Raw genomic sequence first — 23,335 nt, 5'->3', positions numbered from 1 at the left:
GAGAACAGTTGAACCCCTGACAGGGAGGGGACATCAGACGTCCTCAGTCATCCCCCAGATCCCCTAGCTGCCAGACCTGGTCAGGACAGTGAGTCAGAGAGCCAGAGTCAAGGCCTGCCTGGAGCCTCAACTCCCTGCTCTACCACCTCTAACACACAGTGACATCTCACCATACACTACAGATCTCATGTAATCCATTAGGGCTGTCAAACAATAGGAACATTTCAGAAAGTTTTTGAAACAAAAAGCGTTACAAGAATATTGACGTCTTGATTTTGTACAAAGTAACAGTTACATAGATAAAGCACACTTTCTTTAACCTCAATGACAACTTGTTTGGACATTGCATTGTTGTTTGTAGACGTATAGATGATGTATGTGGGATGTTTTCAGTGTATTATGAACGCTTTCAGACAATGCATTTAATCACAATAAAAACAATATATAGTGCACTAAAATGACAAGTGAACTGGAGTTAACTGAATAACTGACAGCCCCAATAATAACTTATGGGTTAGTCCATGTGATGATAATAACAAGATTTTATGAATTATCTTTCAGATAAATATGATTTAAACTTCAATTTTTTCAAACAAGATAAATAGGTGATATTTTGGATGAAACAGAGGCAGTACATGTTTATCCATCTTCCTTTCAGGACTTTATTTATGCAGCTCAGTCCTTCAGCTGTTCTAGTCTGTTAATGTATTATGACGTGTTTCGTGTTCTGTGTGGACCCCAGGAAGAGTAGCTCCTGCAGTAGCAACAGCTAATGGGGATCCTAATAAAATAACCAAATAACAAACCTTCTACTCTTCACTGTTACTGGATAGACTAGTTGTGAACTAATGGCGGTGCACCTCCAACCTCCCAGGCCTCAGAGTTGGTCACAGGAGCTGTTGTCATAGAACAGGTTAGGTAGTATGGTTTGTGTAGTGATATCTGAGTTTTAGAGTAGGAGGTAAACAGCGTTGTCTCTCAGGGTGGGCCCGGGTGCACTATACCCTACAGAGAACACATGTTTCCCATTGTGGTTTAAAGGGTAGGAGGATTACAACCAGGAGCAAGGCGGAGCCTCATCCACCCCATGGTGTTGTCAGAGTGCTCTCAAATCAGGTCCATACACAATACTGCTGATACAGCCAATGTGGAGGGTAAGGGACATTTATCACTAATATGGCAAATAAACTGACATGTAACTTCAATGGTTGCATGTTTCTGTGATCAGTGTTCTCATTCAGGTCTAAGGAACAGTGCTGATACCAGATGGAGGGTTAGTGACATATACTGTAGCTAATATGTCAACTTGGGTGACAAATTGGTTAAATGTCACAATTTCGATGTATTATAATGAGACCATGTAACAAAGTGACTGGTGTTTAGGGAACACTGGCTGGTCAGATGCATCAGAGGGGGGTGTAGAGGGGCCTGTGAAGCCCAGTCTGGAAGCACCAATCAGGTCAACGGAGGCAGGCGTGTCCCCTTGCTGACAGCCCAGGACTGCCAAGCTCTGGGGTTGCAGACACTCACACAAACACTGGCTGGGTAAGGGATATGAACAGGTGTTGAAACGGAGCGGATTTGGGTTTTCAGAGGCCTTCCTGACATCGCCTACTGGGAACAAGAATCACCTTGAAAACTCTCATCTAATAAAAGACAGAAACAAATAAAGATTGATTTACACATAAATAACACATAAATAAAATGTTGCCTTTTTAATTAGGAAAGATGTTAAAGTTTGTGAATTGGGGTTAAAAGTTGACTGTTTTTGATAAGAAGGAGTGTGAGAGAGAGAGAGAGACCTGGGCCCTGACAGAAAATCTCTGTAAGACAAATAAAATGGTGTTCCAAAAAAGGTCCAGTCGCATGGACCACGATACAAATTGAATCGAGACACCGTTGCCCTAGAGCACACAGAATACAATACATACCTCGGCCTAAACATCAGCTCTAAGGCAGAAGGGCCTACTATGCCATCAAAAGGAACATACAATACGATATACAAATCAGGATCTGGCGAAAAATACTTGAATCAGTTAAATAACCCAGCAGAATCAGGCCGATACCCACTAATGATCAAAATCCAGAAAAGAGCCGTTAAATAGTACAACCACCTAAAAGGAAGTGATTCCCAAACCTTCCATAACAAAGCCATCACCTACAGAGAGACGAACCTGGAGAAGAGCCCCCTAAGCAAGCTGGTCCTGGGACCAAACAAAAACACAAACAGACCCCACAAAGCAACACAACTGGACCCAACCAAATCATGAGAAAACAAAAAGATCATTACTTGACACATTGGAAAGAATCACCAAAAACACTGAGCAAACTAGAATGATATTTGGCTCTGAACAGACAGTACACAGTGGCAGAACTGTGACTGACCCAAACTTAAGGAAAGCTTTGACTATGTACAGACTCAGTGAGCATAGCCTTGATATTGAGAAAGGCCGCCGTAGGCAGACATGGCTCTCAAGAGAAGACAGGCTATGTGCACACTGACCACAAAATGAGGTGGAAACTGAGCTGCACTTCCTAACCTCCTGCCAAATGTATGGCCATATTAGAGAGACATATTTCCCCCATATTACACAGATCCACAAAGAATTTGAAAACAAATCCAATTTTGATAAATTCCCATATCTATTGGGTGAAATACCACAGTGTGACATCACAGCAGCAAGATTTGTGACCTGTTGCCACAAGAAAAGGGCAACCAGTGAAGAACAAACACCATAGTAAATATAACCCATGTTTATGTTTATTTATTTTCCCTTTTGAACTTTAACTATTTGCACATCGTTAGAACACTATACAGTGCCTTGCGAAAGTATTCGGCCCCCTTGAACTTTGCGACCTTTTGCCACATTTCAGGCTTCAAACATAAAGATATAAAACTGTATTTTTTTTGTGAAGAATCAACAAGTGGGACACAATCATGAAGTGGAATGACATTTATTGGATATTTCAAACTTTTTTAACAAATCAAAAACTGAAAAATTGGGCGTGCAAAATTATTCAGCCCCTTTACTTTCAGTGCAGCAAACTCTCTCCAGAAGTTCAGTGAGGATCTCTGAATGATCCAATGTTGACCTAAATGACTAATGATGATAAATACAATCCACCTGTGTGTAATCAAGTCTCCGTATAAATGCACCTGCACTGTGATAGTCTCAGAGTTATTTTAAAAGCACAGAGAGCATCATGAAGAACAAGGAACACACCAGGCAGATTCTTTATGTTTGAAGCCTGAAATGTGGCAAAAGGTCGCAAAGTTCAAGGGGGCCGAATACTTTCGCAAGGCACTGTATATAGACATAATATGACATTTGTAATGTCTTTATTCTTTTGGAACTTCTGTGAGTGTAATGTTTACTGTTAATTTGTATTGTTTATTTCACTTCTGCTTATTATCTACTTCACTTGCTTTGACAATGTTATAATATGTTTCCCATGCCAATAAAACCCCTTATATTGAATTGAGAATGAGAGAGAGAGAGAGAGAGAGAGAGAGAGAGAGAGAGAGAGAGAGAGAGAGAGAGAGAGAGAGAGAGAGAGAGAGAGAGAGAGAGAGAGAGTGAAAGAGAGAGAGACAGAGAAAGAGAGACACAGAGACAGAGAAAGAGAGACACAGAGACAGAGAAAGAGAGACACAGAGACAGAGAAATAGAGACAGAGAGAGAGAAATAGAGACAGAGAGAGAAATAGAGACAGAGAGAGAGAGAAACAGAGAGAACGAGAGAGATATTAAGAAGTATGGCGCCAAAAAGAGAAACGGGGTCACAGACAGGGGACCCCCCAGAGATGCAGGGGCAACGGGGAAACCCCATTCAGGTACCACAGGGGACAGTTGAACCAGGAGACTGTGACTTTTTCTATCCAATTAAAAGGCTTGGTGCGGTGCAGACAAGAGGATCCTAGCAGGACACTAAGCAGGACATGCATGGTGGAGCACATCTTCACTCACTGAGTCCAACACCAATTAATCATGACCCCATATGAAGCTTCAGCTGCTATTCAGAGGGACGGCTACTATGTGTGGTGAGTCAAACACACACACACATACGCACACATACATGGTGGGACAGAGACACACACACGTTGACAGACACATGCACACACACACACGGACCATGTGGACTGGAGGTTGAACAGGCAGCATTCCATTGTCACACCCGGACCAATCATCTGTCTCCACATCCAAAGGGATGGGATCCATTCTGTCACAGAATTATTGAGGGTGTGTCGTGTTGTTGTTGAACTTGGAGTAAGATTGTTCCCTCTATATATGTAAATCATGCCCAAATATCCCACAACTCTATGGTGAGAAGGGATTTGCTGATTGCATGGTGTCAACTATTCCAAAAAGCCACAAGAGGTCCTCTGCGACCCTGTGACCCCATAGCTCACACACATAAACAGATATAATTATACAGTATGTATCTGTCACTTTTTTATTGTGTGTGTGTGTGTGTGTGTGTGTGTGTGTGTGTGTGTGTGTGTGTGTGTGTGTGTGTGTGTGTGTGTGTGTGTGTGTGTGTGTGTGTGTGTGTGTGTGTGTGTGTGTGTGTGTGTGTGTGTGTGTGTGTGTGTGTGTGTGTTTCTGGGGTGTAGATTTTTCTCAACTCAGAAAATAGCAGTGTGTTCAGGATCAATTCCAATGATGAAATCCAAAAGGTCAAGCTAAATAATCTTAGCAGTAAACAACATCCCTTTCCATTCCCAAACACAAACTGTAGGTCATTCCTTTCACTGAGCTGATCTTAGATCAGTTTTGCATTTTCCCCACTAATGACGAAGGATTGGAGGAGTCACTTCTGGGAGAAGTTTTGCATTGTATCTAATGCTGACCCTTTTCCTAACCTGTTACATAACCTGCTGTGTAAATTCTCCTAACCTGCTACGAAACGTTACTTCTGACATTAGTGGCATCTCTTCTAGTCAAAACCTCTGATCCTGGATGTCAACAAAGTTCAGTTGAACCACGACAAAGTCTAAACAGAATCCTTGGGACGTCCCAACTCTGATGTCACCCCTTTGAAATTGACATTTAAAATGGTTAAAGTGAGGGTTAAGGTTAGGTAAGGGTTATGGTTAAGGTTAGGTAAGGGTTATGGTTAAGGTCAGGTAAGGGTTATGGTTAAGGTTAGGTAAGGGTTATGGTTAAGGTCAGGTAAGGGTTATGGTTAAGGTCAGGTAAGGGTTATGGTTAAGGTCAGGTAAGGGTTATGGTTAAGGTTAGGTAAGGGTTATGGTTAAGGTTAGGTAAGGGTTAAGGTTAGGGTTTAGGGTTTAGGGTAGGGACGTCCCAAGGATTCTGGATAGCACTAATTGTTGAACCGCTCATCATCACTTCCTCAGGGCAGATTTTCCAAACGAGGACACTTCCCCCTGGGCCCCCAACCTCCAGGGAGCCCCCAACCCCAGATAGCATATGATAGCAACATACACCCCAGTAATAGCAGGTAATTAGCTTTAACATTGCAACATTTTATCTCATGCATACTGGCAAAATGGGAACAAAAGCATGAGATGAGCTATAAAACATCATATTTTTCTCTGCCCTTCGGTCAAAAAGTGTACATTTGCAGGAAATATGGGTTGTAATGAAAACATTTTCTCTTAGCCTCATGACAAAATGTGTATAATAGCATTACATTAACTGCACATTTCTCTCTCTGCACCATATGTTGAAACACAGTCTGTTCGCTGATTCCAATACAAAAAAGTTCTGTGTCCCAAGGCCCCAAATGAGATAGTCCGGTCCTGCACTTCCTGTCCCCCTTTTATGACATCACACATTTCAGTTCGTCGTGACGCCACACTGACAGACCAGCGTCTTTGATTAAGCAGATCCTACAGGCTCTCCAGTCCCAGGATGTTCTGAAAACCACACTTCCATGATGGCTCAGTGATTAAACCCAAAAACACCTTCAACCACTCAGCCAGAGGAGAGGAGAAGAGGCAGAGGATTAAACAATATCCCTCCCAGTTTCCTATCAATATCCATGGTAGTGCCATGCCTCTGTGATAGCATCTCTACATCCCGGGGGAACACACACACACACACACACACCAGGCATCATGCCCAACTAAAATATTCCACTTCAATGTACAAACGTCTGGGGCCAGTGGAAAAAGGTGGGATGACGAAAACAATCTTTAATCCCACCTGGAGGGATTAGGAATAGGGCAAAAATTACTCATAAACAAATGACTAACCCTCCATAACCCAGCTTTGTACCATGTGGCGGCCCTCCGGGCCACTGCCGGGTCTGGATCCAATGATCCAATGATCCAATCCCTCAATGTTTATCAGAGCCAGCAGCCACTAGTGAAACCTCCATGACAAACACTGGGAGGACAAACCTCAGAGCAGTGGAACAATCAAAGAGAAAACTATTTGCTTTGATTAAGACGAGAAGGTCTTGAAGACTCTTGATCCTCACTGAGACAGAGTCTGTTTCCTAAATTGCACCCTGTTCCCTATATTGTGCACTACTTTGACCAGAGCCCTATAGGCCCTGGTCAAAGGAAGTGGACTATATAGGAACAAGGGTGCCATTTGGGACAGATCGATCCTAGATGACATCACCCAGGGATGATGCTATTTAGTCAGGATTATAATTAGATTATAATAATATACTGTATTATACAAACTATTATACATAATATTCAACATGCTATTATATATTATACAGTGCATTCGGAAAGTATTCAGACCCCTTGACCCCTTGAAATACCTTATTTACGTAAATATTCAGACCCTTTGCTATGAGACTCGAAATTGAGCTCAGGTGCATCCTGTTTCCATTGATTACATCCTTGAGAAGTTTCTACAACTTGATTGGACTCCACCTTGAGTAAATTCAACTGATTGGACATGATTTGGAAAGGCACACACCTGTCTTTATAAGGTCCCACAGTTGACAGTACATGTCAGAGCAAAATCCAAGCCATAAGGTCGAAGGAATTGTCCGTAGAGCTCTAAGACAGGACTGTGTTGAGGCACAGATCTGGGGAAGGGTACTAAAAAATGAGAAACTTCCCAAATACAGGTGTGCCAAGCATGTAGCATCATACCCAAGAAGACTCTAGGTTGTAATTACTGCCAAAGATGCTTTGACAAATACATGATAGTATGCATGTTATTAAACGTGTTAGTATACATGATATGGTGGCTATTCATCAGGCAGCATGCTTCACTGTGTCTTACTGGGGTAGTTATTCAGAGGACATCAGGCAGCATGCTTCACTGTGTCTTACTGGGGTAGTTATTCAGAGGACATCAGGCAGCATGTTTCACTGTGTCTTACTGGGGTAGTTATTCAGAGGACATCAGGCAGCATGTTTCACTGTGTCTTACTGGGGTAGTTATTCAGAGGACATCAGGCAGCATGTTTCACTGTGTCTTACTGGGGTAGTTATTCAGAGGACATCAGGCAGCATGTTTCACTGTGTCTTACTGGGGTAGTTATTCAGAGGAGCATGTTTCACTGTGTCTTACTGGGGTAGTTATTCAGAGGACATCAGGCAGCATGTTTCACTGTGTCTTACTGGGGTAGTTATTCAGAGGACATCAGGCAGCATGTTTCACTGTGTCTTACTGGGGTAGTTATTCAGAGGACATCAGGCAGCATGTTTCACTGTGTCTTACTGGGGTAGTTATTCAGAGGACATCAGGCAGCATGTTTCACTGTGTCTTACTGGGGTAGTTATTCAGAGGACATCAGGCAGCATGTTTCACTGTGTCTTACTGGGGTAGTTATTCAGAGGACATCAGGCAGCATGTTTCACTGTGTCTTACTGGGGTAGTTATTCAGAGGACATCAGGCAGCATGTTTCACTGTGTCTTACTGGGGTAGCATGCTTCACTTATTCAGACTGTGTCTTACTGGGGTACATCAGGCAGCATGTTTCACTGTGTCTTACTGGGGTAGTTATTCAGAGGACATCAGGCAGCATGTTTCACTGTGTCTTACTGGGGTAGATATTCAGAGGACATCAGGCAGCATGTTTCACTGTGTCTTACTGGGGTAGTTATTCAGAGGACATCAGGCAGCATGTTTCACTGTGTCTTACTGGGGTAGATATTCAGAGGACATCAGGCAGCATGTTTCACTGTGTCTTACTGGGGTAGTTATTCAGAGGACATCAGGCAGCATGTTTCACTGTGTCTTACTGGGGTAGTTATTCAGAGGACATCAGGCAGCATGTTTCACTGTGTCTTACTGGGGTAGTTATTCAGAGGACATCAGGCAGCATGTTTCACTGTGTCTTACTGGGGTAGTTATTCAGAGGACATCAGGCAGCATGTTTCACTGTGTCTTACTGGGGTAGTTATTCAGAGGACATCAGGCAGCATGTTTCACTGTGTCTTACTGGGGTAGTTTCAGAGGACATTGTTTCACATCAGGCAGCATGTTTCACTGTGTCTTACTGGGGTAGTTATTCAGAGGACATCAGGCAGCATGTTTCACTGTGTCTTACTGGGGTAGTTATTCAGAGGACATCAGGCAGCATGTTTCACTGTGTCTTACTGGGGTAGTTATTCAGAGGACATCAGGCAGCATGTTTCACTGTGTCTTACTGGGGTAGTTATTCAGAGGACATCAGGCAGCATGTTTCACTGTGTCTTACTGGGGTAGATATTCAGAGGACATCAGGCAGCATGTTTCACTGTGTCTTACTGGGGTAGTTATTCAGAGGACATCAGGCAGCATGTTTCACTGTGTCTTACTGGGGTAGTTATTCAGAGGACATCAGGCAGCATGTTTCACTGTGTCTTACTGGGGTAGTTATTCAGAGGACATCAGGCAGCATGTTTCACTGTGTCTTACTGGGGTAGTTATTCAGAGGACATCAGGCAGCATGTTTCACTGTGTCTTACTGGGGTAGTTATTCAGAGGACATCAGGCAGCATGTTTCACTGTGTCTTACTGGGGTAGTTATTCAGAGGACATCAGGCAGCATGTTTCACTGTGTCTTACTGGGGTAGTTATTCAGAGGACATCAGGCAGTTTCATGTTTTACACTGTGTTTCTTACTGGGGTAGTTATTCAGAGGACATCAGGCAGCATGTTTCACTGTGTCTTACTGGGGTAGTTATTCAGAGGACATCAGGCAGCATGTTTCACTGTGTCTTACTGGGGTAGTTATTCAGAGGACATCAGGCAGCATGTTTCACTGTGTCTTACTGGGGTAGTTATTCAGAGGACATCAGGCAGCATGTTTCACTGTGTCTTACTGGGGTAGTTATTCAGAGGACATCAGGCAGCATGTTTCACTGTGTCTTACTGGGGTAGATATTCAGAGGACATCAGGCAGCATGTTTCACTGTGTCTTACTGGGGTCAGTTATTCAGAGGACATCAGGCAGCATGTTTCACTGTGTCTTACTGGGGTAGTTATTCAGAGGACATCAGGCAGCATGTTTCACTGTGTCTTACTGGGGTAGTTATTCAGAGGACATCAGGCAGCATGTTTCACTGTGTCTTACTGGGGTAGTTATTCAGAGGACATCAGGCAGCATGTTTCACTGTGTCTTACTGGGGTAGTTATTCAGAGGACATCAGGCAGCATGTTTCACTGTGTCTTACTGGGGTAGTTATTCAGAGGACATCAGGCAGCATGTTTCACTGTGTCTTACTGGGGTAGTTATTCAGAGGACATCAGGCAGCATGTTTCACTGTGTCTTACTGGGGTAGTTATTCAGAGGACATCAGGCAGCATGTTTCACTGTGTCTTACTGGGGTAGTTATTCAGAGGACATCAGGCAGCATGTTTCACTGTGTCTTACTGGGGTAGTTATTCAGAGGACATCAGGCAGCATGTTTCACTGTGTCTTACTGGGGTAGTTATTCAGAGGACATCAGGCAGCATGTTTCACTGTGTCTTACTGGGGTAGTTATTCAGAGGACATCAGGCAGCATGTTTCACTGTGTCTTACTGGGGTAGTTATTCAGAGGACATCAGGCAGCATGTTTCACTGTGTCTTACTGGGGTAGTTATTCAGAGGACATCAGGCACATGTTTCACTGTGTCTTACTGGGGTAGCAGAGGACATGTGTTTCACTGTGTCTTACTGGGGTAGTTATTCAGAGGACATCAGGCAGCATGTTTCACTGTGTCTTACTGGGGTAGTTATTCAGAGGACATCAGGCAGCATGTTTCACTGTGTCTTACTGGGGTAGTTATTCAGAGGACATCAGGCAGCATGTTTCACTGTGTCTTACTGGGGTAGTTATTCAGAGGACATCAGGCAGCATGTTTCACTGTGTCTTACTGGGGTAGTTATTCAGAGGACATCAGGCAGCATGTTTCACTGTGTCTTACTGGGGTAGATATTCAGAGGACATCAGGCAGCATGTTTCACTGTGTCTTACTGGGGTAGATATTCAGAGGACATCAGGCAGCATGTTTCACTGTGTCTTACTGGGGTAGTTATTCAGAGGACATCAGGCAGCATGTTTCACTGTGTCTTACTGGGGTAGTTATTCAGAGGACATCAGGCAGCATGTTTCACTGTGTCTTACTGGGGTAGATTATTCAGAGGACATCAGGCAGCATGTTTCACTGTGTCTTACTGGGGTAGTTATTCAGAGGACATCAGGCAGCATGTTTCACTGTGTCTTACTGGGGTAGTTATTCAGAGGACATCAGGCAGCATGTTTCACTGTGTCTTACTGGGGTAGTTATTCAGAGGACATCAGGCAGCATGTTTCACTGTGTCTTACTGGGGTAGTTATTCAGAGGACATCAGGCAGCATGTTTCACTGTGTCTTACTGGGGTAGTTATTCAGAGGACATCAGGCAGCATGTTTCACTGTGTCTTACTGGGGTAGTTATTCAGAGGACATCAGGCAGCATGTTTCACTGTGTCTTACTGGGGTAGTTATTCAGAGGACATCAGGCAGCATGTTTCACTGTGTCTTACTGGGGTAGTTATTCAGAGGACATCAGGCAGCATGTTTCACTGTGTCTTACTGGGGTAGTTATTCAGAGGACATCAGGCAGCATGTTTCACTGTGTCTTACTGGGGTAGTTATTCAGAGGACATCAGGCAGCATGTTTCACTGTGTCTTACTGGGGTAGTTATTCAGAGGACATCAGGCAGCATGTTTCACTGTGTCTTACTGGGGTAGTTATTCAGAGGACATCAGGCAGCATGTTTCACTGTGTCTTACTGGGGTAGTTATTCAGAGGACATCAGGCAGCATGTTTCACTGTGTCTTACTGGGGTAGTTATTCAGAGGACATCAGGCAGCATGTTTCACTGTGTCTTACTGGGGTAGTTATTCAGAGGACATCAGGCAGCATGTTTCACTGTGTCTTACTGGGGTAGTTATTCAGAGGACATCAGGCAGCATGTTTCACTGTGTCTTACTGGGGTAGTTATTCAGAGGACATCAGGCAGCATGTTTCACTGTGTCTTACTGGGGTAGTTATTCAGAGGACATCAGGCAGCATGTTTCACTGTGTCTTACTGGGGTAGTTATTCAGAGGACATCAGGCAGCATTTCACTGTGTCTTACTGGGGTAGTTATTCAGAGGACATCAGGCAGCATGTTTCACTGTGTCTTACTGGGGTAGTTATTCAGAGGACATCAGGCAGCATGTTTCACTGTGTCTTACTGGGGTAGTTATTCAGAGGACATCAGGCAGCATGTTTCACTGTGTCTTACTGGGGTAGTTATTCAGAGGACATCAGGCAGCATGCTTCACTGTGTCTTACTGGGGTAGTTATTCAGAGGACATCAGGCAGCATGCTCAGGCAGCATGTTTCACTGTGTCTTACTGGGGTAGTTATTCAGAGGACATCAGGCAGCATGTTTCACTGTGTCTTACTGGGGTAGTTATTCAGAGGACATCAGGCAGCATGTTTCACTGTGTCTTACTGGGGTAGTTATTCAGAGGACATCAGGCAGCATGTTTCACTGTGTCTTACTGGGGTAGTTATTCAGAGGACATCAGGCAGCATGTTTCACTGTGTCTTACTGGGGTAGTTATTCAGAGGACATCAGGCAGCATGTTTCACTGTGTCTTACTGGGGTAGTTATTCAGAGGACATCAGGCAGCATGTTTCACTGTGTCTTACTGGGGTAGTTATTCAGAGGACATCAGGCAGCATGTTTCACTGTGTCTTACTGGGGTAGTTATTCAGAGGACATCAGGCAGCATGCTTCACTGTGTCTCTGATGAGAGGCCTGCTGGGGCAGAGGTGAGTCATGGACACACACACACACACACACACACACACACACACACACACACACACACACACACACACACACACACACACACACACACACACACACACACACACACACACACACACACACACACTCATTGTGCGGAGCTGGTCTGTAGATGAGCAAAGCCATCGCACCAAAACATCTCTCTTTCTCTCTAATCCACCCTTTCTCTCCTTCTCCACACTTCTGATCCAAGGTGGAAAAGCGCTGAGACAGCGACTCCTTCCCTCCTTCCCCCTCCCTGTCCTTGTCTGTCTGTCCTGTCCCACAAAGCTTTACCTGCTGGGCCTAGGGACTACCCCGCTCCGCAGGGCCTTATCCACAGCCCATGTCTCAGCCCTCTTCCCTTGGTCACCACAAAAGCCTTCTGAAGGCCCGGTTCAGGCCTTTCAGAGCCAGTCTGAGACAAAATACTCCACTTAATCTCGACTTGGCATGACTCTGACTGCAGGGCGCTAAGGTCCTCCACAACACCCCTTACACTCCTCCTCCCTCTTCTCCTCCTCCTCCTCCTTCTCCTCTCTAATCCTAGCCTACATGACTGACTCGGACTGAAAGACCCGCACGCCACAGGTGAAAGCTAAAAAAGTGCCGTATGAGAGATTCAAAAGAGACCACCTGCTCATCAAAATAAATTGCACTCCAGCGACAGCAACAAGAAAAAAAGTTTGAAGAAAAAAAACAACCAAAAAAACCAGTACAACCTCCCTCTGTGATCGTAGTCAGACAAAAGAACAAATTGCATTTCTGCATCGCGGCTTCCATCGGTCAAGATGCACAGAGGGGGGGCCACTGGGGGCCAATGATGGGGCCACTCTGAGTCCATTTGTGTGTGAGCATGTTATGATGAGGTCCATGAAATACAAAGAGGGACGTGGATGAGCGTGATCCCTCTCTCTCTCTGTTTACCTCTCTCCCTCCCTCCCTCTCTCTCTCTCTTTACCTCTCTCCTTTCATCTTCTGCTTTTTATCCGTCTCTCTCCATCTCTCCACTTGTGCCTGTTGTTTCTATCTCCATCTAGATGGAGTGTTACTATTCCAAACAATACAAAAAGCATTATCTTTATGAACGCCGGAGCTCTTTGAGCCGCTACAGTGCGTCCGAGGGTTTAAGGTCTGCAGCGTGAGAGCTGCATGCAATCTCCCTAGATAAAAGGACAGAGAGTCGGCCAGACAGGGCAAGCCTTCATCTTCCTCCTCCTCACCCTCATTGCACAGAGAGGTAGCTTCAACAAAGACCAGTGGCTTTAATCTTGACACTTTCAGTCAGACAACATCATTTGAGGCAAGTCAGAGTGCTGTCACAGGCCACTCCAACCAGGTTAGCAGAGAGTGGGTTTACTAATATGGTTGTACATAAGTAAACTAACAGAGGGAAACGGTCACAAAGAAAGGTTTCTGAACAATACTGTCGTTGTTAACACAAATGCTGTGAAAATTGTACATGTAAGGTTGAAACTTTATGAAATCCCTTTAAGCTCTGACTACAAAGTCTTAGAATAGGCCTTACTGTCTTGCGTACAGGTTTTTCATACAGGTGACCCCAGAGGGAATCGAACCCACCATCCTTGTCGTTGTAAACACCATGTCCTACCAACTGAGTCACACATTGGTCCACCACATCAGTTATGAATATCGCCTCATATTTCAGTGTGGTTCATTTAGTTATTGAATCATTGTTGTGTAGGTGGAGCTGTTTTGTGAGTGCAGCCAGGCAGGCAGAGTTGGTTTAGTAGCCGTGTCGATAGCTGAGGTGTGGGCAAGGCAGCATGGAAGGGACTGGGCATTGGTGTGGGTCTACTAGCACCGCTCTTCTGGTGGTCACACTGCCACACTGTGACCCGAGCCCAGGCCTCCACCAGCCCCAAGCCCCTGGTAGCCCGAGCCCAGTCCTCCACCAGCCCCAAGCCCCTAGGAGCCCGAGCCCAGTCCTCCACCAGCCCCAAGCCCCTGGGGGCCTGAGCCCAGGCTTCCACCGGCCCCAAGCCCCTGGGGGCACGAGCCCAGTCCTCCATCAGCCCCAAGCCCCTGGGGGCCCGAGCCCAGTCCTCCATCAGCCCCAAGCCCCTGGGGGCACGAGCCCAGTCCTCCACCAGCCCCAAGCCCCTGGGGGCCCGAGCCCAGTCCTCCATCAGCCCCAAGCCCCTGGGGGCCCGAGCCCAGTCCTCCACCAGCCCCAAGCCCCTGGGGGCCCGAGCCCAGTCCTCCACCAGCCCCAAGCCCCTGAAGGCCCGTGCCCGGGCACTGATTTATGTGACAGAGGATTACCTTCAAGCCAGCCGTGAGGACCACCCACACACTGGCACAGGACGGCAGACACACATTCATAAAGATACACACACACATTACGCAATGTTTTAATATACAGTATGAGAAAGAGAGAGAAGGAAGGAAGGAGAGCTGAGAGAGAGCGAGACAAGAGAGGAAGACATGTGAAATAAAGAGAGAGAGAGAGAGAGAGAGAGAGAGAGAGAGAGAGAGAGAGAGAGAGAGAGAGAGAGAGAGAGAGAGAGAGAGAGAGAGAGAGAGAGAGAGAGAGAGAGAGACAGACAGACAGACAGAGAGACAGAGAGAGATAAGAAAAATCACATACTTTCTGGTGCACAGCCAGAAAACAACCTCAAGGAAACGGTTGGGTGAGAGCAACAAGGTGAATTAACGACACATCGGACACGGTGCATTCCCTGAGCAAACAGTCAGCTCTTAAAGACTGACGGGTAGACAAACACTCACCTGCCCTCAGGTAATAACACACACACAATTACACACACAGACACAAATACAAGCACACACACGCACAGAAAGCCAATGACATGCACACACCTACACCACCTCACTCTCACAGTCCCACGTGAGAATTAGACGTTCACCCATGTTTGTCAAACGTCAAATTTCGAAGTTGGTGCAAACGCTAAATATCGAGGTTAGGCATTAACTCCAAATGGTTAAGGTTTGGGATAGACTTAAAACAAAAACCTCAAAAACAACTTTCTATCGCTGGATTTGAATTTGCAACCTTAGGAGTCAGAGGCAGATGCATCCACCCATCCACCATCCCTGTCCACAATGCCTGAGCAAAACCTACTTGAAGGTAACAGTGCACACTGTTGCCCCTAGTGGACAGTTTCCACATCACCTCCCAATGTCCTCAGACAGGGATGGACTTGGAATACTGACCTATATCACAGGTGACCTGGCTGTATTCACACCTACAGTAGGCATGCACACAAGCCTGTCTGAACACAACACAGCCTCACCCCAGAACACAACAAAGTCATCAATCTCCTCTCAGGGAGCATGTGGTGTTTCTCCAAATTAGAAGTCTACCTGCAGTTTTCGTCTGGATATTGTTCTGCTGACACATACAAGCACCTACTACACTGTTAGAAAAACTGGTTCCAAAGCATGACATCCATGACACTCTGTGATGTGTTACTGTGTTAGGTGAAGCATGAAGATATGTATCAGTTAGGGCTGCACGATATGGGAAGAATGTTTAAGAGCTTGAGATTTGACTTTAATTTGTGATTTAGATCAAAACACTTGGGTCGCCAGAATAGTGGGTTTAATTCCCCAGAACGCCCATAAAACATGACTAAGTCGCTTTGGATACAAATGCCTACAAAATGTCATACACACTGAGTGTAGAAAACATTTTAAGGACACCTGCTCTTTCCATGACATAGACTGTGCCCAAAACATTGACTGGAACTGGGTCAGTGTTTCCCAGGGGAACATTTACATTACATTTACATTTAAGTCATTTAGCAGACGCTCTTATCCAGAGCGACTTACAAATTGGTGCATTCACCTTATGACATCCAGTGGAACAACCACTTTACAATAGTGCATCTAAATATTTTAAGGGGGGGGGTGAGAAGGATTACTTTATCCTATCCTAGGTATTCCTTAAAGAGGTGGGGTTTCAGGTGTCTCCGGAAGGTGGTGATTGACTCCGCTGTCCTGGCGTCGTGAGGGAGTTTGTTCCACCATTGGGGAGCCAGAGCAGCGAACAGTTTTGACTGAGCTGAGCGGGAACTGTACTTCCTCAGTGGTAGGGAGGCGAGCAGGCCAGAGGTGGATGAACGCAGTGCCCTTATTTGGGTGTAGGGCCTGATCAGAGCCTGGAGGTACTGAGGTGCCGTTCCCCTCACAGCTCCGTAGGCAAGCACCATGGTCTTGTAGCGGATGCGAGCTTCAACTGGAAGCCAGTGGAGAGAGCGGAGGAGCGGGGTGACGTGAGAGAACTTGGGAAGGTTGAACACTAGACGGGCTGCGGCGTTCTGGATGAGTTGTAGGGGTTTAATGGCACAGGCAGGGAGCCCAGCCAACAGCGAGTTGCAGTAATCCAGACGGGAGATGACAAGTGCCTGGATTAGGACCTGCGCCGCTTCCTGTGTGAGGCAGGGTCGTACTCTGCGGATGTTGTAGAGCATGAACCTACAGGAACGGGCCACCGCCTTGATGTTAGTTGAGAACGACAGTTTGTTGTCCAGGATCACGCCAAGGTTCTTAGCGCTCTGGGAGGAGGACACAATGGAGTTGTCAACCGTGATGGCGAGATCATGGAACGGGCAGTCCTTCCCCGGGAGGAAGAGCAGCTCCGTCTTGCCGAAGTTCAGCTTGAGGTGGTGATCCGTCATCCACACTGATATGTCTGCCAGACATGCAGAGATGCGATTCGCCACCTGGTCATCAGAAGGGGGAAAGGAGAAGAACCTAAATTGTTGTGACAGGGTAGGACAGGGTAGGAACCAAAAGATTGGTCAGTGTTTCCCAGGGGAACCTAATTACATTTGAATAAATGTTACATTTAGACAACGATTTTAGAATATGGTTTGCCTATTCCTCTCTGATTCAAACAGAATGCTGACACGACCACCATTTGCAGCCTGTATTAGAGCTTGTGTTTGCAAGTAAGAGTTGTCCCCCCTAGCTCCATTATCTTTGCTACCTGCATTTACCAGCTAGGTAGTTAGCTATAAGCATTAGCGCGAAGACTAACTAACTAGCGTTTTGCAACTATATGATACAGAACACGTGGATAAATATGAAGAAGCAAAGTTGAAAGCAGCATTGTTTTTGTTTGTTGGCTGCATGCATTGGCCTTTAGCTACAGCTAACAGAAGATGCAGACTAACTGAGCCTGCTTGAGTGACAGAGTGCAGGGCTTGGTGTGTGGGGGAAGCAGCGGCAAGAAGAGAGAGAGGGAGACTGGCGAGAGACGACAAACAGAGTAAATGATAAAAGAAAGGACCATACACGTAGCTGAGGAGAGTTTCCAGTTGGTTGCTGGTTGACAGTGAAACGTATGAGAGAGAACAAATCCTGTGCCCCATCGCCATGGCGATGAGTCAACAGTGGGTGGGGATCACCGGGCTGACCCTGGGAGTCGTTAACGATTCATCCCCGTATCCGGCTCCCAAATGATTAGGCAAACAAGGAGCGCTTCAGAGTCAAAAGGCCCCAGGGCCCCGAGGGGGGCTGAGAGAGGAGCCATCACCCCGAGGGGTGACACGCTGAAAGGCACACGGCCCCTGGGTGAGGGATGGAGGGGGTGTGTGTGTGTGTGTGTGTGTGTGTGTGTGTGTGTGTGTGTGTGTGTGTGTGTGTGTGTGTGTGTGTGTGTGTGTGTGTGTGTGTGTGTGTGTGTGTGTGTGTGTGTGTGTGTGCGTGCGTGCGTGCGTGCGTGTGTGTGTGAGAGAGAGAGTAGTCCGGGGGAGCGAGAGGGGGTAATAGGAGGAGGAGAGGCAGTTCAGTCCAGTCACTCTTTACAGTCAGTACAGTAGTTCTATAGCCCAGTCACAATATACAGTCAGTAAAGTAGTTCTATAGACCAGTCACAATATACAGTCAGTACAGTAGTCCTACAGACCAGTCACAATATACAGTCAGTACAGTAGTCCTATAGACCAGTCACAATATACAGTCAGTACAGTAGTTCTATAGCCCAGTCACACTATACAGTCAGTACAGTAGTTCTATAGACCAGTCACACTATACAGTCAGTACAGTAGTCCTACAGACCAGTCACAATATACAGTCAGTACAGTAGTTATATAGCCCAGTCACAATATACAGTCAGTACAGTAGTTCTATAGCCCAGTCACAATATACAGTCAGTACAGTAGTCCTACAGACCAGTCACACTATACAGTCAGTACAGTAGTCCTACAGACCAGTCACAATATACAGTCAGTAAAGTAGTTCTATAGCCCAGTCACAATATACAGTCAGTACAGTAGTTCTATAGCCCAGTCACAATATACAGTCAGTACAGTAGTCCTATAGACCAGTCACAATATACAGTCAGTACAGTAGTCCTACAGACCAGTCACACTATACAGTCAGTACAGTAGTTCTACAGACCAGTCACACTATACAGTCAGTACAGTAGTTCTATAGACCAGTCACACCATACAGTCAGTACAGTAGTCCTATAGAACAGTCACAATATACAGTCAGTACAGTAGTTCTACAGACCAGTCACACTATACAGTCAGTAAAGTAGTTCTATAGCCCAGTCACAATATACAGTCAGTACAGTAGTCCTATAGACCAGTCACAATATACAGTCAGTACAGTAGTCCTACAGACCAGTCACACTATACAGTCAGTACAGTAGTTCTACAGACCAGTCACAATATACAGTCAGTACAGTAGTTCTATAGCCCAGTCACACTATACAGTCAGTACAGTAGTCCTACAGACCAGTCACAATATACAGTCAGTACAGTAGTTCTATAGCCCAGTCACACTATACAGTCAGTACAGTAGTCCTACAGACCAGTCACAATATACAGTCAGTACAGTAGTTCTATAGCCCAGTCACACTATACAGTCAGTACAGTAGTTCTACAGACCAGTCACACTATACAGTCAGTACAGTAGTTCTATAGACCAGTCACACTATACAGTCAGTACAGTAGTTCTATAGCCCAGTCACAATATACAGTCAGTAAAGTAGTTATATAGCCCAGTCACAATATACAGTCAGTAAAGTAGTTCTACAGCCCAGTCACACTATACAGTCAGTACAGTAGTTCTATAGCCCAGTCACAATATACAGTCAGTAAAGTAGTTATATAGCCCAGTCACAATATACAGTCAGTAAAGTAGTTATATAGCCCAGTCACAATATACGGTCAGTAAAGTAGTTATATAGCCCAGTCACAATATACAGTCAGTAAAGTAGTTCTACAGCCCAGTCACAATATACAGTCAGTAAAGTAGTTATATAGCCCAGTCACAATATACAGTCAGTAAAGTAGTTCTATAGCCCAGTCACAATATACAGTCAGTACAGTAGTTCTATAGCCCAGTCACAATATACAGTCAGTACAGTAGTCCTATAGACCAGTCACACTATACAGTCAGTACAGTAGTTCTATAGCCCAGTCACAATATACAGTCAGTAAAGTAGTTCTATAGCCCAGTCACAATATACAGTCAGTACAGTAGTTCTATAGCCCAGTCACAATATACAGTCAGTACAGTAGTCCTATAGACCAGTCACACTATACAGTCAGTACAGTAGTTCTATAGCCCAGTCACAATATACAGTCAGTAAAGTAGTTCTATAGCCCAGTCACAATATACAGTCAGTAAAGTAGTTCTATAGCCCAGTCACACTATACAGTCAGTACAGTAGTTCTATAGCCCAGTCACAATATACAGTCAGTACAGTAGTCCTATAGACCAGTCACACTATACAGTCAGTACAGTAGTCCTATAGACCAGTCACAATATACAGTCAGTACAGTAGTTCTACAGACCAGTCACAATATACAGTCAGTAAAGTAGTTCTACAGCCCAGTCACAATATACAGTCAGTACAGTAGTTCTGTAGCCCAGTCACAATATACAGTCAGTACAGTAGTCCTATAGACCAGTCACAATATACAGTCAGTACAGTAGTTCTATAGCCCAGTCACACTATACAGTCAGTACAGTAGTTCTACAGACCAGTCACACTATACAGTCAGTACAGTAGTCCTACAGACCAGTCACACTATACAGTCAGTACAGTAGTCCTACAGACCAGTCACAATATACAGTCAGTACAGTAGTTCTATAGCCCAGTCACAATATACAGTCAGTACAGTAGTTCTATAGCCCAGTCACAATATACAGTCAGTACAGTAGTTCTACAGACCAGTCACACTATACAGTCAGTACAGTAGTCCTACAGACCAGTCACACTATACAGTCAGTACAGTAGTTCTAGAGACCAGTCACACTATACAGTCAGTACAGTAGTTCTACAGACCAGTCACACTATACAGTCAGTAAAGTAGTTCTATAGCCCAGTCACAATATACAGTCAGTAAAGTAGTTCTATAGCCCAGTCACAATATACAGTCAGTAAAGTAGTTCTATAGCCCAGTCACAATATACAGTCAGTACAGTAGTTCTATAGCCCAGTCACAATATACAGTCAGTACAGTAGTCCTATAGACCAGTCACACTATACAGTCAGTACAGTAGTTCTATAGCCCAGTCACAATATACAGTCAGTAAAGTAGTTCTATAGCCCAGTCACAATATACAGTCAGTACAGTAGTTCTATAGCCCAGTCACAATATACAGTCAGTACAGTAGTCCTATAGACCAGTCACACTATACAGTCAGTACAGTAGTTCTATAGCCCAGTCACAATATACAGTCAGTAAAGTAGTTCTATAGCCCAGTCACAATATACAGTCAGTAAAGTAGTTCTATAGCCCAGTCACACTATACAGTCAGTACAGTAGTTCTATAGACCAGTCACAATATACAGTCAGTACAGTAGTCCTATAGACCAGTCACACTATACAGTCAGTACAGTAGTCCTATAGACCAGTCACAATATACAGTCAGTACAGTAGTTCTACAGACCAGTCACAATATACAGTCAGTAAAGTAGTTCTACAGCCCAGTCACAATATACAGTCAGTACAGTAGTTCTGTAGCCCAGTCACAATATACAGTCAGTACAGTAGTCCTATAGACCAGTCACAATATACAGTCAGTACAGTAGTTCTATAGCCCAGTCACACTATACAGTCAGTACAGTAGTTCTACAGACCAGTCACACTATACAGTCAGTACAGTAGTCCTACAGACCAGTCACACTATACAGTCAGTACAGTCGTCCTACAGACCAGTCACACTATACAGTCAGTACAGTAGTTCTATACACCAGTCACACTATACAGTCAGTACAGTAGTCCTACAGACCAGTCACACTATACAGTCAGTACAGTAGTTCTACAGACCAGTCACACTATACAGTCAGTACAGTAGTTCTCTAGACCAGTCACAATATACAGTCAGTACAGTAGTTCTATAGACCAGTCACACTATACAGTCAGTACAGTAGTTCTATAGACCAGTCACACTATACAGTCAGTACAGTAGTTCTATAGACCAGTCACACTATACATCCCACTGGGCAGAGACGTCAATTGAACGTCAATGTTTTTATGTACATTTGATTGGTTGAGTTGTCAACTTACGTAAATTGAACGTGAAATTATTAAAAACTGTCACCATGACTTTGGATTAGGTTAAAAGTTTTTGGGAAAAAAATGAAATTAGCTTACGTTAATGACTCTTTGCAAATACAATTAGTTTTCCACGTTGTTTCAACGTCATCACATTGAACATTTTTGAAGGAAATCATGTGGAAACAACGTTGAGTCAAGCAGTTTTTGCCCAGTGGGCGGATTGGTGGCTAAAACACCTCAACAGCCAAACGTTTAGTGCTTCAGTGCTGGCTGCTGCTCTGCTATTAAAAGGTTTGCTTCAAATGCTGTCTTTGGTATTTGCAGTGAGATTGACAGTGTCTTTTAAACGCAGGTCAAGTACGTTGAGCATTTAGGAAAACTACACAAGGTGATCTTTGGCACGGTGACAACTATCACTGCCATAGCTTTGTTCACATCCAGATCCTGTGGGATGCCTCGAAAATAATAAAACCCACAAACTATCTGAGCAGTCGAGAGCTCTATCAATGATTTTAATAAAAAAGGCCCTTACTGGCAGGAAAACGATTGTTATTAAAACAAGTTAAACAGTTAATAGCATTTGGCGAACAATTATGCCTACAGCAAAGTATGAGTTGCGTCAGTCGTTAGGTTTTTATAAGCTTAAACCCCAGTAACACTATAATCCGTTGGCATCCGCCACGTTCCTATCCTCCAGTTAGAAACACGTCAGGACATCAGGGTGAGCTGGTCAAAGAAGTGGCTCTGTGAGAAACACGTCAGGACATCAGGGTGAGCTGGTCAAAGAAGTGGCTCTGTGAGAAACACGTCAGGACATCAGGGTGAGCTGGTCAAAGAAGTGGCTCTGTGAGAAACACGTCAGGACAGCTGGTCAAAGAAGTGGCTCTGTGAGGACATCAGGGTGAGCTGGTCAAAGAAGTGGCTCTGTGAGAAACACGTCAGGACATCAGGGTGAGCTGGTCAAAGAAGTGGCTCTGTGAGAAACACGTCAGGACATCAGGGTGAGCTGGTCAAAGAAGTGGCTCTGTGAGAAACACGTCAGGACATCAGGGTGAGCTGGTCAAAGAAGTGGCTCTGTGAAAACACGAATCAGGGTGGCTGGTCTGGCTCTGAGAAACACGTCAGGACATCAGGGTGAGCTGGTCAAAGAAGTGGCTCTGTGAGAAACACGTCAGGACATCAGGGTGAGCTGGTCAAAGAAGTGGCTCTGTGAGAAACACGTCAGGACATCAGGGTGAGCTGGTCAAAGACAGTGGCTCTGTGAGAAACACGTCAGGACATCAGGGTGAGCTGGTCAAAGAAGTGGCTCTGTGAGAAACACGTCAGACATCAGGGTGAGCTGGTCAAAGAAGTGGCTCTGTGAGAAACACGTCAGGACATCAGGGTGAGCTGGTCAAAGAAGTGGCTCTGTGAGAAACACGTCAGGACATCAGGGTGAGCTGGTCAAAGACATGGCTCTGTGAGAAACACGTCAGGACATCAGGGTGAGCTGGTCAAAGAAGTGGCTCTGTGAGAAACACGTCAGGACATCAGGGTGAGCTGGTCAAAGAAGTGGCTCTGTGAGAAACACGTCAGGACATCAGGGTGAGCTGGT

At 45.1% G+C, this 23,335-nt stretch overlaps 1 long non-coding RNA gene across 1 annotated transcript in view; it reads right to left on the bottom strand.

Annotated features, from left to right (window-relative positions):
* The window catches only part of LOC124019606, an 80,614-nt gene that overhangs the window by 22,477 nt on the left and 34,802 nt on the right, over positions 1-23,335 (bottom strand). The gene's annotated exons all lie outside the window — the stretch shown is intronic.

This window comes from Oncorhynchus gorbuscha, unplaced genomic scaffold (genome assembly GCF_021184085.1).
Source record: "Oncorhynchus gorbuscha isolate QuinsamMale2020 ecotype Even-year unplaced genomic scaffold, OgorEven_v1.0 Un_scaffold_635, whole genome shotgun sequence".
NCBI lineage: Eukaryota > Metazoa > Chordata > Actinopteri > Salmoniformes > Salmonidae > Oncorhynchus > Oncorhynchus gorbuscha.
Note: the sequence above shows the minus strand (reverse complement) of the source record. Positions and strands in the feature narration are given on the sequence as shown.